The sequence below is a fragment of the Bufo gargarizans genome, chromosome 5 (genome assembly GCF_014858855.1).
Source record: "Bufo gargarizans isolate SCDJY-AF-19 chromosome 5, ASM1485885v1, whole genome shotgun sequence".
Taxonomy (NCBI): Eukaryota; Metazoa; Chordata; class Amphibia; order Anura; family Bufonidae; genus Bufo; species Bufo gargarizans.
In genome coordinates this window covers 27,319,454-27,335,669 of record NC_058084.1, presented here as the reverse complement: position 1 = coordinate 27,335,669, position 16,216 = coordinate 27,319,454, and the positions used below count along the sequence as shown (strand labels likewise).

The following is a 16,216-nucleotide window of genomic DNA, read 5'->3' as shown; positions in this document are numbered from 1 at the left end:
CATCCCTACTGGTGACCCGTGTATTATGGGACCGCCGTATGCAGTCCGCAGCACGGGCACGGAGCCCTTATATTCATGGGCATGATCCCTTAGAGGGCAGAGGCCCGGCCTCAGGGAGCGGTGAATATGCCCTTTGCTCACCACTCCCCGGGCCTCTTCTGCAGGTCTCGGCGCTGCCTATGTCCGCACCGCATACGGCTCCAGGACGCAGCGCACATAGGGACGCAGTATGACCTGACCCTGCGTGCGATGTCCCGATGTAGTGCAGCGCTGGCCGCGCAGCGAGGTGGGTACTGCTGCATCTAATGATGAAGGACTTTAGCGTGGCGTCATTGGGGGTCATTTGTGAAAACTAGTATAAAGTAGAACTGGCTCGGTTACCCATAGCAACCAATCAGATTCCACCTTTCCGTTATCAGAGCTCATTTGAAAAAGGAAAAGTGGAATCTGATTGGTTGCTATGGGTAACCGAGCCAGTTCTACTTTACACCCGTTGGATAAATCTCCCCCATTGTCTACTGGAGGTAGCTGAAAATCCACTCTCTGTCCTATCAAAGGCTCAGACTGCTGCTAAATTCCATGCTTTACACTGCAGCCCTGCTTCTCCCTTTCAGTCGCTGTGTAGAAGCCGTAGTAAGTCTGAGGAGGATACAATGTATCACAGCGTTCTGTTCTGTTCTGTTCTGTTTTATTGTTGCAAATAGCTTTTATTCTCAATCAGTCGTCATCACGAACATACATTATACTGCGACGCGTTTTCTTCCAGGACGCACTACTCCAAGGTCCGCAGATCATCGCGTACAGTGTGGAGTACAACCTCCATCATCCCAGCTCAAAGTGCAATCCATAGGTGTGAAGGCAGGAAGCGTGAATGTCATCTCCCACAATGCACTGCTGCAGTCTGCCATGCAAATGAGGAGGCAAATGCTGCCCAAGCTGAGTGACACCGAGCGCGGCCTGGAGCAGAGACGTGTGTGAATACAGTCCGATATTCCGCACGGCGGTCTGTGCGTTCCCGTAATCACTGCTAATAATGAGAATATTCTCCATAACTTTACTGCGCCCCTCAGGGTCGGCTTTATATAGGAGCAGTGGGAGCTCCCAGTCCGCCCAGATGACCCTCAGTGGTCTGGGGTGCAGGCTTCAAACCTGTAGCTGTCGAGGGACAGAGTGGTTCAATTCCACCCTCTGGGCGGTCGCGTTTTGGGTGGAGCTTTCATCGGGAACGCCCCATGAAAGCGACCGCATGTTCCCCGTAAAAATCCCCAAAAAGGTATAAAATATATTGTTTTGTTTTCTTACAATGTCCAAAAACCCCTGATATTTTTGATATCTCCATAATCTATAAAATTATCGCGTCGTTTAACCGGCGAAGCGAACGCTGTAATGAAAAAAACACGGCTAGAATGTGTGGGTTATTTTTCCTTCTGCAGAAAATGACCAAAAACAGCTCCATCTACCCCGAAATGGCGCCAATGAAAACATCAAGTCGTCAGACGAGCCCTCTCATAAAGCGCAGGTCGGCGGAACCGGAGGTCGGAATATGGCGACTGAGAGGCAGATTTAGGCCTCATGCACACGGCCGTAGTTCTGGTCCACATCCGAGTTTTTGCGGCTCGGATGCGGACCCATTTACTTCAATGGGGCCGCAAAAGAAGCGGACAACACTCCGTGCGCTGTCCGCATCCGTTGCTCCGTTCCGTGGTCTGCCAAAAAAATATAACCTGTCCTATTCTTCTGCGCGCTTTGCGGACAAGAATAGGCAGTTATATTAAAGGCTGTCCAAGGCGTTCCACAAATTGCGGAATGCACATTGACGCCATCCGTGTTTTGCGGACCGCAAAACACACAACGGTCATGTGAATGAGGCCTTACTGACATTGAGACTCGGGGAGACGGATCCAGTAAGTCCTGTTTTCAGACAAAAATTCACAACTTTTCCTCCATCTTAGTAAATACAGACCGCCGCGTACGGTGAAAACCACACTGAAAATGGCGCAAATACCTATAAATTTGGCGCCAAAGGCTACTCCGCTTTTCTGGCACGGCTGCTTTTATACATTAACCCCTCTGCATCGGCTGCTTTTCACCAGATCTATCAAATGTCACTCGCTGTTTTTTAATATATTTGACGCATTGTTAACGCTTTTTTACGTCACCCCCTTGGGGCTCATGCACATGACTGTATGCCTTTTGCAGTCTACAAAACACGGATCCGCATAAAATACATCCATGTGACATCCATATTGCATTCGTTTTTTTGCTGATCCATTGTACCAATGCCTGTCCGCAAAACGGACGAGAATAGGACACGTTCCATTTTTTTTGCAGAACGGACACGCGGACATACGGAAATGGAATGCACGGAAATGGAGTCAGTACCGTTTTTTTGTGGACCCATTGAAGTGAATGGTTCCGCATACCGGCTGCAGAAATAAACGGATCGGACATGGAAAAAAAATCTTTTTAATGTCACAATTACATTTTTCAAAAAAGTTTAAAAAGTTGCGAACAAACTCCGGTAGAGCTGCGTTCACACTTCAGTTATTTTGTCAGTGATTTCCTTTAGTGATTGGCTACATGAACACGACCGTATGTGTTTTGCTGTCCGCAAATTGCGGATCCCCCCAAAAAAATGTATGACTTCCGTATGCCACTTTTTTTTTTTTTGCGGATCCATTGTAACAATGCCTAAAACGGACTAGAATAGGACATGTTCTATTTTTTTTGCGGGGCTACGGAACGGAAATACTGATGCCGACAGCACACAGTGTGCTGTCCACATTTTTTGCGGACCCATTGAAATAATTGGGTGCGCATCCTATCCGCCCCAAAAAATGGAAACAACACGGAAACAAACAGTGTTCGTGTGCATGAGGCCATTGTGAGCCAAAACCAGGACTGGAGCCTCCGGAGATATAAAGTATAAGGCGCCTTTCACGCGAGCGAGTATTCCGTGCAGGTGCAAAGCGTGATGCGAACGCATTGCTCCCGCACAGAATCCAGACCCATTCATTTCAATAGGTCTGTGTACATGAGCGTTGGTTTTTTTACGCACTAGTTCTGCGTTGCATGAAAATCACAGCATTTCTATATTTTGCGCTTTTCACGCAACGCTGGCCCTATATAAGTGAATAGGGCTGTGTGAAAAATCGCATCCGCAAGCAAGTGCGATGCAATGCGTTTTTCACGGATGGTTGTTGAGAGATGTTGTTTGTATACATTCCGTTTTTAATCACGCGCGTGCAAAACGCATTAAATCGCATTACACCCGCGCAATAAAAACTGAACAACTGAGCGCGATCGCAAGGAAAACTGAATGAACTTGCAAAATTGTGCATTTTTCACTGAACGCAACCGCAACGCATCCGGACCTAATCCGCTCACGCTCGTCTGCAAGGGGCCTAAGGGAGAGATCCGCTCCTGTTCTGTGTTTAGAGCCGCACCTGGTTTTGGCTCCAGATCACTGATCAAATAACTGAAGTGTGATCGTGACCGGAGTTTGTTCGCAACTTTTTAAACTTTTTTGAAAAATGTCATAATGATAAATCTAGAGTGAAACCAGCTGACGTATCTGACCACGCCCACTTCCTCACCCACTGAACTGGAAGGAGAGGTTTAAAAATGCTAATTGTTGTCATTTTTATTTTTATTTTTTTAATAAGCCATCGAGTCGCAAAGGCCCTGATTTTGCTGCTTTTTGAAAAATAAATTCTGGGGAAGGAACGATAAATTCTCACTATTAGGCCTGTTGTGGAAAAATTATTGTTCGCCGTATGGTCGCCATCTATCCTATGGAGATGTGCAGATTAATTTGCGTTCGCATCGCGCAGAAACGTTCGCACGATGGTCTGGTCATCCCGACCTGTAGCTGATTTGTGCCCGGCCTGGTATTACTGCAGGATACCAGTGTCATGGCGCCGGCTGAGGCGGGAGGGATGGGGACCGTCGAACAAAGGTTTCTTCATCCGCGAGGATAAGCGCAGCAACAAAAAGGGAGCAAATCAGGATTTCCTGATTGTACTTCTGGCGATCGTTTTCGGTTGTGAGAACGAGACAAAGGAGCAAACGGCGATATCAGTTGACGAGCTCTCTCTCTCTCTCTTCTCTGTAGATTTGGTTGGGAGACCTTTCTTTAGTTACTGGGGATCTCGTGATATTGTGTGGGAACTACTGTCTGAATTCGAGGATTGCTGATGAGCGAGAGGTTTTTGATCAGTCACTGCAAAAAGGGCTTCGTGTTCTGTTCAGCTTGACTATATAGAATCATATCGGCAAAGGAAAGTGAGTTGCGCCGCTCGTCCCCACAGAAGGTACTGTGTGTTCTCTGTGATGACCCCCCTTTTCCAACAGCTGGTACTGCGTGTTCTCTGTTGATCCTTCCCCCACGGGAGTACTGTGTGTTTCCTGTGCGCCCCTCGTCCCCACAGAAGGTACTTTTTCCACAGGAGTACTGTATGTTTCCTGTGCGCACATTCCACTCCAGGTCAATTGGAAGCCCTATCCTGTGGTCAGGTCACTATTCAGAGCCAAAACCGAGGCTGGTATATCTCATTAGGAGACTCTGAGGGCCGCTGTGTGTTGGCGAGAGCCCTTTTCCTCACGCTGCTACTCCTTTTCCTGAGGTCTAACTAGGGTGAACAGAGTCTGTGTGTCGGTGCCAGAAATCCTAGGGCAACTCATAGGCGAATGAAGGGGAGTAGCAGCCGTCCAGGCGTGTGTCGCAGGACACTGTAGGTGGACGCAACTACTTTTAGAAGGCTCGAGCATGGGTGTAGGGAAATCTAGGGAACAGAAGGGTACCACTCCTGAGTCTAGGACAGCCAAGCAGCACATGAAATCCATCTATGGAGGAGGAGTTGTTAAGCCCCTCAAAGATTGGAACCAATGGACTGTAGGTTCAGAGTGGACTATCCCCAAAAAAGGGACCTTTGAGGTCTAGATTTGGGAAAAGTTTGTCTGTGAATTCCCCACTAGACTCCAAAGCCATGGTTCCCTCCAAAAGGCAGAACAGTGGCTGCATAAATCCATCGAGCTCCAGCAACAGGGCATTCAAAAGTCCCAGACAGTGCGAACTAACACTGTCATGTACTCCTGTCCAACTAAAACTACGGAGTCCAATAAAACCAGGGATGAGACAGAGCTGCAGGCAGGCTTAAACCTACTGGCTACACAGGCCATACCAGCAGCCTCAGCCGCTCTGTCTCCATCTCCACCACCAAATCAGGGACCAGCAACCACTGTCTCTGATAAAACGGATTACCGACACGTGGAAAATCCGATTTAGTCACACCCAAACCAGAGTGCATAGCGGCCTTAGAAAGGGATAATTTCCAACAGAGCACGGAGGGGGATTATCGGCGCTATTGGCCAAAATCATGACAGCATTTGAGTTAATTGCCCAGAGTAATCATCCTAGGCAAAGGAGAAACAAAGGGAATAAATATCCTAGTCCTGTCTATTTCCTTTGCCGTCAGAAAGGTCATGTAGCACGCCACTGTACAGAGTATGAGAATGAGGAGGACCAGGATTCTCCCAAACCTCGTAAGACCACCCCTGACTGGCCCTATGCACATAAACCAAACCCAGGGAAATCGTACCGCAATACGGATGGCCCTCCAGGAACCTACCATTTCATCCCCGATCCCGTACCTACCCAGAACATCGGAGCTGTTACACAGTCCTACAGCTCAACCTGCTAGGGAAACGGCAAACGTGTGTCAGCTCATGTCAATCTGTTTCTTGAGGAATTGCCATACCCTTATTGACACCGGCGCAGCCAGAGCTGTCCTAAAAACCCAAGACCTCAGAGGCAGGATTCCACTTTCTGGCAAGACTACGAAGTCCAATAAAACCAGGAATGAGACAGAGCTGCAGGCAGGCTTAACCACTTCAGCCCCGCTAGCTGAAACCCCCTTCATGACCAGAGCACTTTTTACACTTCGGCACTACACTCCTTTCACCGTTTATCGCTCGGTCATGCAACTTACCACCCAAATGAATTTTACCTCTGTTTCTTCTCACTAATAGAGCTTTCATTTGGTGGTATTTCATTGCTGCTGACATTTTTACTTTTTTTGTTATTAATCGAAATTTAACGATTTTTTTGCAAAAAAATGACATTTTTCACTTTCAGTTGTAAAATTTTGCAAAAAAAACGACATCCATATATCATTTTTTTGCTGAATTTATTGTTCTACATGTCTTTGATAAAAAAAAATGTTTGGGTCAAAAAAAAATTGTTTGGGTAAAAGTTATAGCGTTTACAAACTATGGTACAAAAATGTGAATTTCCGCTTTTTGAAGCAGCTCTGACTTTCTGAGCACCTGTCATGTTTCCTGAGGTTCTACAATGGCCAGACAGTACAAACACCTCACAAATGACCCCATTTCGGAAAGTAGACACCCTAAGGTATTCACTGATGGGCATAGTGAGTTCATAGAACTTTTTATTTTTTGTCACAAGTTAGCAGAAAATGATGATTTTTTTATTTTTATTTTTTTCTTACAAAGTATCATATTCCACTAACTTGTGACAAAAAATAAAAACTTCCATGAACTCACTAAGCCCATCACAAAATACCTTGGGGTGTCTTCTTTCCAAAATGGGGTCACTTGTGGCGTAGTTATACTGCCCTGACATTCTAGGGGCCCAAATGCGTGAGAAGAAGTTTGCAATCAAAATCTGTAAAAAATGACCGGTGAAATCCGAAAGGTGCACTTTGGAATGTGGGCCCCTTTGCCCACCTAGGCTGCAAAAAAGTGTCACACATCTGGTATCGCCGTACTCAGGAGAAGTTGGGGAATGTGTTTTGGGGTGTCATTTTACATATACCCATGCTGGGTGAGAGAAATATCTTGGCAAAAGACAACTTTTCCCATTTTTTTATACAAAGTTGGCATTTGACCAAGATATTTATCTCACCCAGCATGGGTATATGTAAAATGACACCCCAAAACACATTGCCCAACTTCTCCTGAGTACGGCGATACCAGATGTGTGACATTTTTCTGCAGCCTAGGTGGGCAAAGGGGCCCACATTCCAAAGAGCACCTTTAGGATTTCACCGGCCATTTTTTACAGATTTTGATTTCAAACTACTTCGCACACATTAGGGCCCCTAGAATGCCAGGGCAGTATAACTACGCCACAAGTGACCCCATTTTGGAAAGAAGACACCCCAAGGTATTCCGTGAGGGGCATGGCGAGTTCCTCGAATTTTTAATTTTTTGTCACAAGTTAGTGGAATATGAGACTTTGTTAGAAAAAATAAAATAAAAAATTCATCATTTTCCGCTAACTTGTGACAAAAAAAAAAATTCTAGGAACTCGCCATGCCCCTCACGGAATACCTTGGGGTGTCTTCTTTCCAAAATGGGATCACTTGTGGGGTAGATATACTGCCCTGGCATTCTAGGGGCCCTAATGTGGGGTAAGTAGTTTGAAATCAAAATGTGTAAAAAATGACCGGTGAAATCCTAAAGGTGCTCTTTGGAATATGTGCCCCTTTGCGCATCTTGGCTGCAATAAAGTGTCACACATGTGGTATCGCCGTACTCAGGAGAAGTTGGGGAATGTGTTTTGGGGTGTCATTTTACATATACCCATGCTGGGTGAGAGAAATATCTTGGCAAAAGACAACTTTTCCCATTTTTTTATACAAAGTTGGTATTTGACCAAGACATGAGCAAAGGGGCCCAAATTCCTTTTAGGAGGGCATTTTTAGACATTTGGATCCCAGACTTCTTCTCACGCTTTAGAGCCTGTAAAAAGCCAGGGCAGTATAAATACCCCACATGTGACCCCATTTTGGAAAGAAGACACCCCAAGGTATTCAATGAGGGGCATGGCGATTTCATAGAAATTTTTTTTTTGGGCACAAGTTAGCGGAAATTGTTTTTTTTTTTGTTTTTTTTCACAAAGTCTCCCTTTCCGCTAACTTGGGACAAAAATTTCAATCTTTCATGGACTCAATATGCCCCTCACGGAATACCTTGGGGTGTCTTCTTTCAGAAATGGGGTCACATGTGGGGTATTTATACTGCCCTGGCATTTTAGGGGCCCTAAAGCGTGAGAAGAAGTCTGGAATATAAATGTCTAAAAAATGTTACGCATTTGGATTCCGTGAGGGGTATGGTGAGTTCATGTGAGATTTTATTTTTTGACACAAGTTAGTGGAATATGAGACTTTGTAAGAAAAAAAAATAATAATAATTTCCGCTAACTTGGGCCAAAAAAATGTCTGAATGGAGCCTTACAGGGGGGGGTGATCAATGACAGGGGGGTGATCACCCATATAGACTCCCTGATCACCCCCCTGTCATTGATCACCCCCCTGTCATTGATCACCCCCTGTAAGGCTCCATTAAGACGTCCGTATGATTTTTACGGATCCACGGATACATGGATCGGATCCGCAAAACACATACGGACGTCTGAATGGAGCCTTACAGGGGGGTGATCAATGACAGAGGGGTGATCACCCATATAGACTCCCTGATCACCCCCGTCATTGATCACCCCCCTGTAAGGCTCCATTCAGACGTCCGTATGATTTTTACGGATCCACGGATACATGGATCGGATCCACAAAACACATACGGACGTCTGAATGGAGCCTTACAGGGGGGTGATCAATGACAGGGGGGTGATCAATGACAGGGGGGTGATCAGGGTGTCTATATGGGTGATCACCCCCCTGTCATTGATCACCCCCCTGTAAGGCTCCATTCAGACGTCCGTATGTGTTTTGCGGATCCGATCCATGTATCCGTGGATCCGTAAAAATCATACGGACGTCTGAATGGAGCCTTACAGGGGGGTGATCAATGACAGGGGGGTGATCAGGGTGTCTATATGGGTGATCACCCCCCTGTCATTGATCACCCCCCGGTAAGGCTCCATTCAGACGTCCGTATGTGTTTTGCGGATCCGATCCATGTATCAGTGGATCCGTAAAAATCATACGGACGTCTGAATGGAGCCTTACAGGGGGGTGATCAATGACAGGGGGGTGATCAATGACAGGGGGGTGATCAGGGTGTCTATATGGGTGATCACCCCCCTGTCATTGATCACCCCCCTGTAAGGCTCCATTCAGACGTCCGTATGTGTTTTGCGGATCCGATCCATGTATCAGTGGATCCGTAAAAATCATACGGACGTCTGAATGGAGCCTTACAGGGGGGTGATCAATGACAGGGGGTGATCAGGGAGTGTATATGAGGTGATCACGCCCCTGTAAGGCTCCATTCAGACGTCCGTATGTGTTTTGCGGATCCGATCCGTAAAAATCATATGGACGTCTGAATGGAGCCTTACAGGGGGGTTATCAATAACGGGGGGTGATCAATGACAGGGGGGTGATCAGGGTGTCTATATGGGTGATTACCCCCCTGTCATTGATCACCCCCCTGTAAGGCTCCATTCAGACGTCCGTATGTGTTTTGCGGATCCGATCCATGTATCCTTACAGGGGGGTGATCAGGGAGTGTATATGAGGTGATCACCCCCCTGTAAGGCTCCATTCAGACGTCCGTATGTGTTTTGCGGATCCGATCCGTAAAAATCATACGGACGTCTGAATGGAGCCTTACAGGGGGGTGATCAATGACAGGGGGGTGATCAATGACAGAGAAGTGATCAGGAAGTCTATATGCGTGATCACCCCCCTGTCATTGATCACCCCCCTGTAAGGCTCCATTCAGACGTCCGTATGCGTTTTGCGGATCCGATCCATGTATCCGTGGATCCGTAAAAATCATACGGACCTCTGAATGGAGCCTTACAGGGGGGTGATCAATGACAGGGGGGTGATCAATGACAGGGGGGTGATCAGGGAGTCTATATGGGGTGATCAGGGGTGATCAGTGGTGATCAGTGGTTCATAAAGGGTTAATAAGTGACAGGGGGGGTGTAGTGTAGTGGTGTTTGGTGCTACTTTACTGAGCTGCCTGTGTCCTATGGTGGTCGATCCAAACAAAAGGGACCACCAGAGGACCAGGTAGCAGGTATATTAGACGCTGTTATCAAAACAGCGTCTAATATACCTGTTAGGGATTAAAAAAAATCACATCTCCAGCCTGCCAGCGAGCGATCGCCGCTGGCAGGCTGGAGATCCACTCGCTTACCTTCCGTTCCTGTGAGCGCGCGCGCGCCTGTGTGCGCGCGTTCACAGGAAATCTCGGCTATCGCGAGATGACGCACGGATGCGTCCAGGAGATATGAATCAACCACCTTCTGGACGCATCCGTGCGTTAGGCGGTCGGGAGGTGGTTAAACCTACTGGCTACACAGGCCATACCAGCAGCCTCAGCCGCTCTGTCTTCATCTCCACCACCAAATCAGGGACCGGCAACCAATGTCTCTGATAAATTGTATTACCGACACCTTGGAAAATCCGATTTCGTCACACCCAAACCAGAGTGCATAGCGGCCTTAGAAAGGGATGATTTCCAACAGAGCATGGAGGGGGATTATCGGGAGGAACAGTTGAGGGCCAGACTCAGGGAGGTTTATAGAGTCACATTTGATGGTAGTCGGAGACTACTCTTTACCAATTTGTGGCAATTAGATACAAGCCTAAACAGGCAGACACCTCCAGTTGAACCGACTCCTAGAGCCCCAGACTCTGAGCCAACAGCTAGTCCTCGAAAAATAGAGCCTTTGTATCTGTCTTTGGCCAATCTGGGGGAAACGATGACTGTGGCAGAGCCTCTCCAACCACCTTCCAGCGACCTACCTCCTTCTAAGAGGCCTCCCACTGAGGCTGGTCCACCTCCCAGGCTGTTTCCAGTCCGGGTACAGGAATGTGAGGGTCCCTCCGGACAAAACACCATGAGCCGTATCACCTGGCACGTACCTTTTACCGCAGGGGAGATCAGGGAGATCTTGAATTACCTCCCGGATCACAGGACTAATCCGCGTGGGTTTGCCAAGAAAATGAATGTCAATCAGCAGAGCTATGGGATGAGTGGAGCAGATTGTGCATGCATCCTCAGAGCCGCTGTAGGTGAAGATGTTGCGGATAACATCATTTCCAGGTGTGGTATAACCACACATGAGCAACTCACGACGGGGGGTAAGGAATTTTGCAAACACTTGACAGACAAAATACCTACCATGTACAGTGTCCCCCTTCCAGTTCATGACAGCAATCCAAGGTCCAGATGAGGATGCCTCCGTCTACTGGCAGAGATTGAAAAAAGGGGTATCAGATGCAGGCTTCGAGGCAGGTCCAGATGTCCCAGATAATTCACAACCTGTATCTCCAATCCACCTGATGTTGAAGGCCAAATTCCTGGCTGGATTAGTGCCTAAATTGAGGAATAGGTTAATGGTGGCACGGCCGGAAGCTCACTCCATGGACTTCCACTCCCTCATGGCAACGATCCAGGCCATAGAGCTGGACTTGCATGCAAGGAAGGAGGCCAAGTCGGCCAAAATCATGACAGCATTTGAGTTAATTGCCCAGAGTAATCATCCTAGGCAAAGGAGAAACAAAGGGAATAAATATCCTAGTCCTGTCTATTTCCTTTGCCGTCAGAAAGGTCATGTAGCACGCCACTGTCCAGAGTATGAGAATGAGGAGGACCAGGATTCTCCCAAACCTCGTAAGACCACCCCTGACTGGCCCTATGCACATAAACCAAACCCAGGGAAATCGTACCGCAATACTGATGGCCCTCCAGGAACCTACCATTTCATTCCCGATCCCGTACCCACCCAGAACATCGGAGCTGTTACACAGTCCAACAGCTCAACCTGCTAGGGAAACGGCAAACGTGTGTCAGCTCATGTCAATCTGTTTCTTGAGGAATTGCCATACCCTCATTGACACCGGCGCAGCCAGAACTGTCCTAAAAACCCAAGACCTCAGAGGCAGGATTCCACTTTCTGGCAAGACTACCCCCACCGTTGGGCTTACAGGTCAATCAGTGACTGTCAGAGAGACTAAACCATTGCACTGTTAGTTAGGCCAACACACAGAAGCAGTTAGATCTTTGTTGATCTCAGATGATATCCCTATTAACCTTTTGGGGGCAGACATTCTGTCGGAAATTCAGGCCAAAATTTCCTATACCCTTGATGGTGTTGTGGTTACTAGTGCACTCACAGACGAGCTTCTGTGTGCAGTGGTGGCAGTTCCGTATACTGGAGAACTTGGCAACTTTGTGTCCCTAGACGTGCTGGCCAAGGTAGATCCTAAACTTTGGGCGGTTGACAAGTATGACGTCGGCCTATTGCCAGTACCCCTAGCCACTATACGGATTGCCCCCGGTTGGGTATTACCAAGATTACCGCAGTACCCGCTGAGTGTAGCGCAGATGGACAGCCTCAAAATCCAGATCAACAGGTATCTCCAAATCGGGGTCTTGACCCCAACTCAATCCCCATGTAACAGTCCTCTAGTTCTGGTGGCAAAGAAATCAGCCAAGGGCCAGGAAGTCACTTACTGTCTGGTCCATGATCTCAGAGCCATTAACAAAATCATTATCAGTGATGCCCCATTAGTGCCTAATCCTCACACATTACTTGCTTCGTATTTTAGTGTCATCGACTTGTCCAATGCCTTTTTCTCTGTACCACTGGATCCCTAGTGTCAATATCTCTTTGCTTTTTTTTATTTTTTTTATAAATCCTTTATTGTTTTCTGGAGCAAATATACAAATTCTCATATCAAACAGTTCAAATCTACAGAGATACTTTACACAAGTTAGTACATTTGTTCCTTTTAACCCACCCCATCCCTTTTATTTCACTGCTGCGGGGTCCGTCCGCATTTTAATATCTACCTTGATTCCTGTTTCCAAAAATTCCCAGTATAAGGGATCTTGGGAACCTGGAGCAAGAAAGGGAGCCTGCCCTATCAGAGAGTCGTCACTCCGATTTCCTTGCCACTCTTCTATAGGCCTCAATAGTGTCTAACCGAGCCCTCCATTCATAGAAGCTAGGGCTATTCTTCGTACCCCAATATTTAATTATCAAGGCCTTTGCGACCATGAAACCTTCCATACTGACTCGTAATTGGTGGGGGGTCAGCTCAGAACGGGAGAAAAGACCCAGTATTGCCTGCGTAAAACTTCGGTTCAATTTGATCTTATATCTTTTATATAATTCCTCATAAATACTAGTCCAAAACCAACTCACTTCTGGACAATTCCATAGTAAGTGACCTTACTCCGCGTTTTCGGATGAACATTTCACACACAAGTCCTTCCTTTCCTTATATATCTTGGCGAGGAAGGCGGGGGAGTAGTATAGGCGGTGAACAATCTTGAACTGAATCAATCAGTATTTCTGAGAGATCAATCCTTTTTTTTATGTTTTGATATACTGTGTATCCCATTCCAAGATGTTCCCCTCGCCCAATTCAGCTTCCCAGCCACCCTCACTTTTAAATGTGGTTATTTCCCCCAAACAGTCACAAAATTTATGATATATTTGAGAAAGTGTAAGTTGAGTATCCTTAAATCTAAAGCAGTAATCCAAAAAGGGGCTTGCCCTAATGGTCAGTAAACTTTTATCCTGAGTGCTCATATATGTGTGACTAAGTTGTGCATACCTATATCTATCTAAGAAGGTCGGTGTACCTTTTATTAATTCATCTAAGGGAATACTATTACCATGTGATATTATATGAGTTAAGCGGTTAATTCCGCGTGAATTCCAGTATTTATAATCTACAATTGACTTAAATTCTTTTAAATTATAATTGTGCCAAAGTGGGGTAATGTGAGTAGGGAATGTCTCACCCAGTAATTTTTTAATCTTATTCCAAACCCTATTTAATGTATCACTAATCAAGCATTGTTTTTTCCTCATGTCCAAGTGGCCAGTCTCCAAAACAGAAAAAATATCCCCATATGGCCTCTGGAAATCCCTTGAGAGGATACCCAGCAGCAAAGCGGCCTGGCTATCCCCCCCCCCAAACACCACTTTATCTGTGCTGCAATATAGTATCCCTGGAGGAATGGAAGGGAAAGGCCACCCCGATATACAGAGATATTTTTGCTTAATCCTAACCCTTCCCCTCCCCCGGATTAAGTCGTTCAACAATTTGCCCAATAACCCAAAGAAGGAATCATCAATCCATATTGGGCATGCTGTCAGAGGGTATAAAGCAATAGGGAGGACCACCATCCTAATCAGTGCAATCCTTTCCTCCTGTGACAGGGGCAACTTCTGCCAAGACCGGATCTTCTCACTGATCTTATTAACCATAGGAATTATGTTTAGGGGATTATATCTCTTTGCTTTTTCATTCCAGGGTAAACACTTACATGGAACCGGTTACCACAAGGGTCCATGACTAGCCCGTCGGAATATATTTGTAAGCTAAAGGTGGTATTAGATCAGTGGGTGCCAGAGGATCCGGAGGTCGCCCTGTTGCAATATGTGGACGATTTGCTGGTTTATTGCCCACATAAGGAGTCATGCTATAGGCATACCATCTCCTTGCTTAACCATCTGGCATCCACTGGGAATAAGGCTAGCAAGGAGAAATTGCAGTTTTGTATGTAGAAGGTTACTTTTCTAGGTCACTGTATCTCAAAAGGAATCCGACATTTCACAATGCAACAGATACAGACTCTCAAGACTTTACTCGATCTCGTAATGCCGGACAGTTGAGAGCCCTTCTAGGTCTAATCAATTATAGCAGAGATTGGATCCCTAACATCTCATCCAAACTAGGCCCTCTATACTCTTTCGTCACAAACACCATTTCAATTAACTGATGAAAACTGGTCAACCCTCCAGGATCTGATCCAGGAACTTTCTAGAGCCCTGGCACTAGGTATTCCCAACTAAAACCTACCCTTTTCTCTTTTCTGTCACAAAAGTAAAGGGCATGCCACTGGGGTACTGACCCAATTACACGGTGTAACGGCATACAAGGGAATGCTCCAAACTCCCGAACGGAATCTCACGAATAGCTGCTAGCAGACGAATAGGAAACGCACCCAAGCGGCTTACACTCCTAGCAATCAGTCTCTAACAGCATACAGTGAATCACCCCCAAGAATGAGACAAGGCTCCGTGTTGAGGGTCAAGCAGTGATCAGCCAGAGCTGTGTGTTTATTGTTCTTATATAACATTGTTACACATTAGTACCACCCACAGGGTTTTGTAAAACAACCAATAAACACGTACAATACAGTAAAACACTCCCATACAAAATCCTCCCCTCTGCCTCTGATACAATTACCTTACACAATGGGTTGATGTAATTATCACAGGCAGGAGAATACATAGTTTTTAAACAATGTATTCTGTCCTGGAGACAACCGAGGAGTAATTCAATTATCTCTCAGGACAAAGGGAAATCGCCAATACACACGTGGGGACAATAGGACAGAAATCACTATTCAAATATACAATGTCACAACCATTACAGTAAACACAGACATTTAACATATCCCAAAATGGCACGAATTAGACCAGGGGTTCAACTGTTAGTAAAAGTCCTTTGTGAACAAAGGAAGCATGGCTTTTCTGCCCAAAAACAGTTTTTACAGAGTTCGGCTGTGTGAGATAATTGGCTTAACTGGGTGTGGTAAGCCAACTAGGTACAGCAAATACCTGTATTCACAACAGCAAAACTACACAAAAATACATAACTCCTATCAAACTGAACAGAACCCCCACATTCAACTTATTCCCAGATGGCTTGGATCTGAGCACTCAATATATCCGAACAGCGCTCAGATGTCACAAACACAGTCAAGGGGTTTAAGTTTAGCATGGGCTGATGAGAGGGCCCATAATCCCGGGGCAAGAGGCTGGCAACCAGGCTTCTCCAGCACCCAGTGGCGAGGTTGATTTCGCCACACACGGATCCAGATATAGACCCATCATGTGCATTTCAACTGAACTGGATCCGGTCATCAAAGGCTCACCTGGGTGCGCCCGAGCTGTAGCCGCCTGCGCTGTACTATTGCACAAAGTAGGTGATATAGTTTTAGATTGCCCTTTGACCCTTTTCACCCCACACTCTGTCCAAGAGATCCTTAACCAGGTCCAAACCAAACATCTTTCGGCAGCCTGTTTGACCAAATATGAAGTGGCTCTCCTCACCCCTACTAATCTTACACTAAGACGATGTACCATCCTCAATCCTGCATCTCTTCTCCCGACCCAATAAGACTCGGAAGAAGAGAGGGGGAACGAAAGGATTGCGACCAACGCTAACACGACCATGACTGAAAACTCAGA

The 16,216-nt window shown here is 46.4% G+C and overlaps 1 non-coding gene across 1 annotated transcript; it reads left to right on the top strand.

Moving 5' to 3' along the window:
• The first annotated feature begins 1,108 nt into the window (after window positions 1-1,108).
• Window positions 1,109-1,195, top strand: TRNASTOP-UCA. Its single transcript has one exon. It is a non-coding gene; the product is annotated as a tRNA-Sec (tRNA).
• The last annotated feature ends 15,021 nt before the right edge of the window (window positions 1,196-16,216 follow it).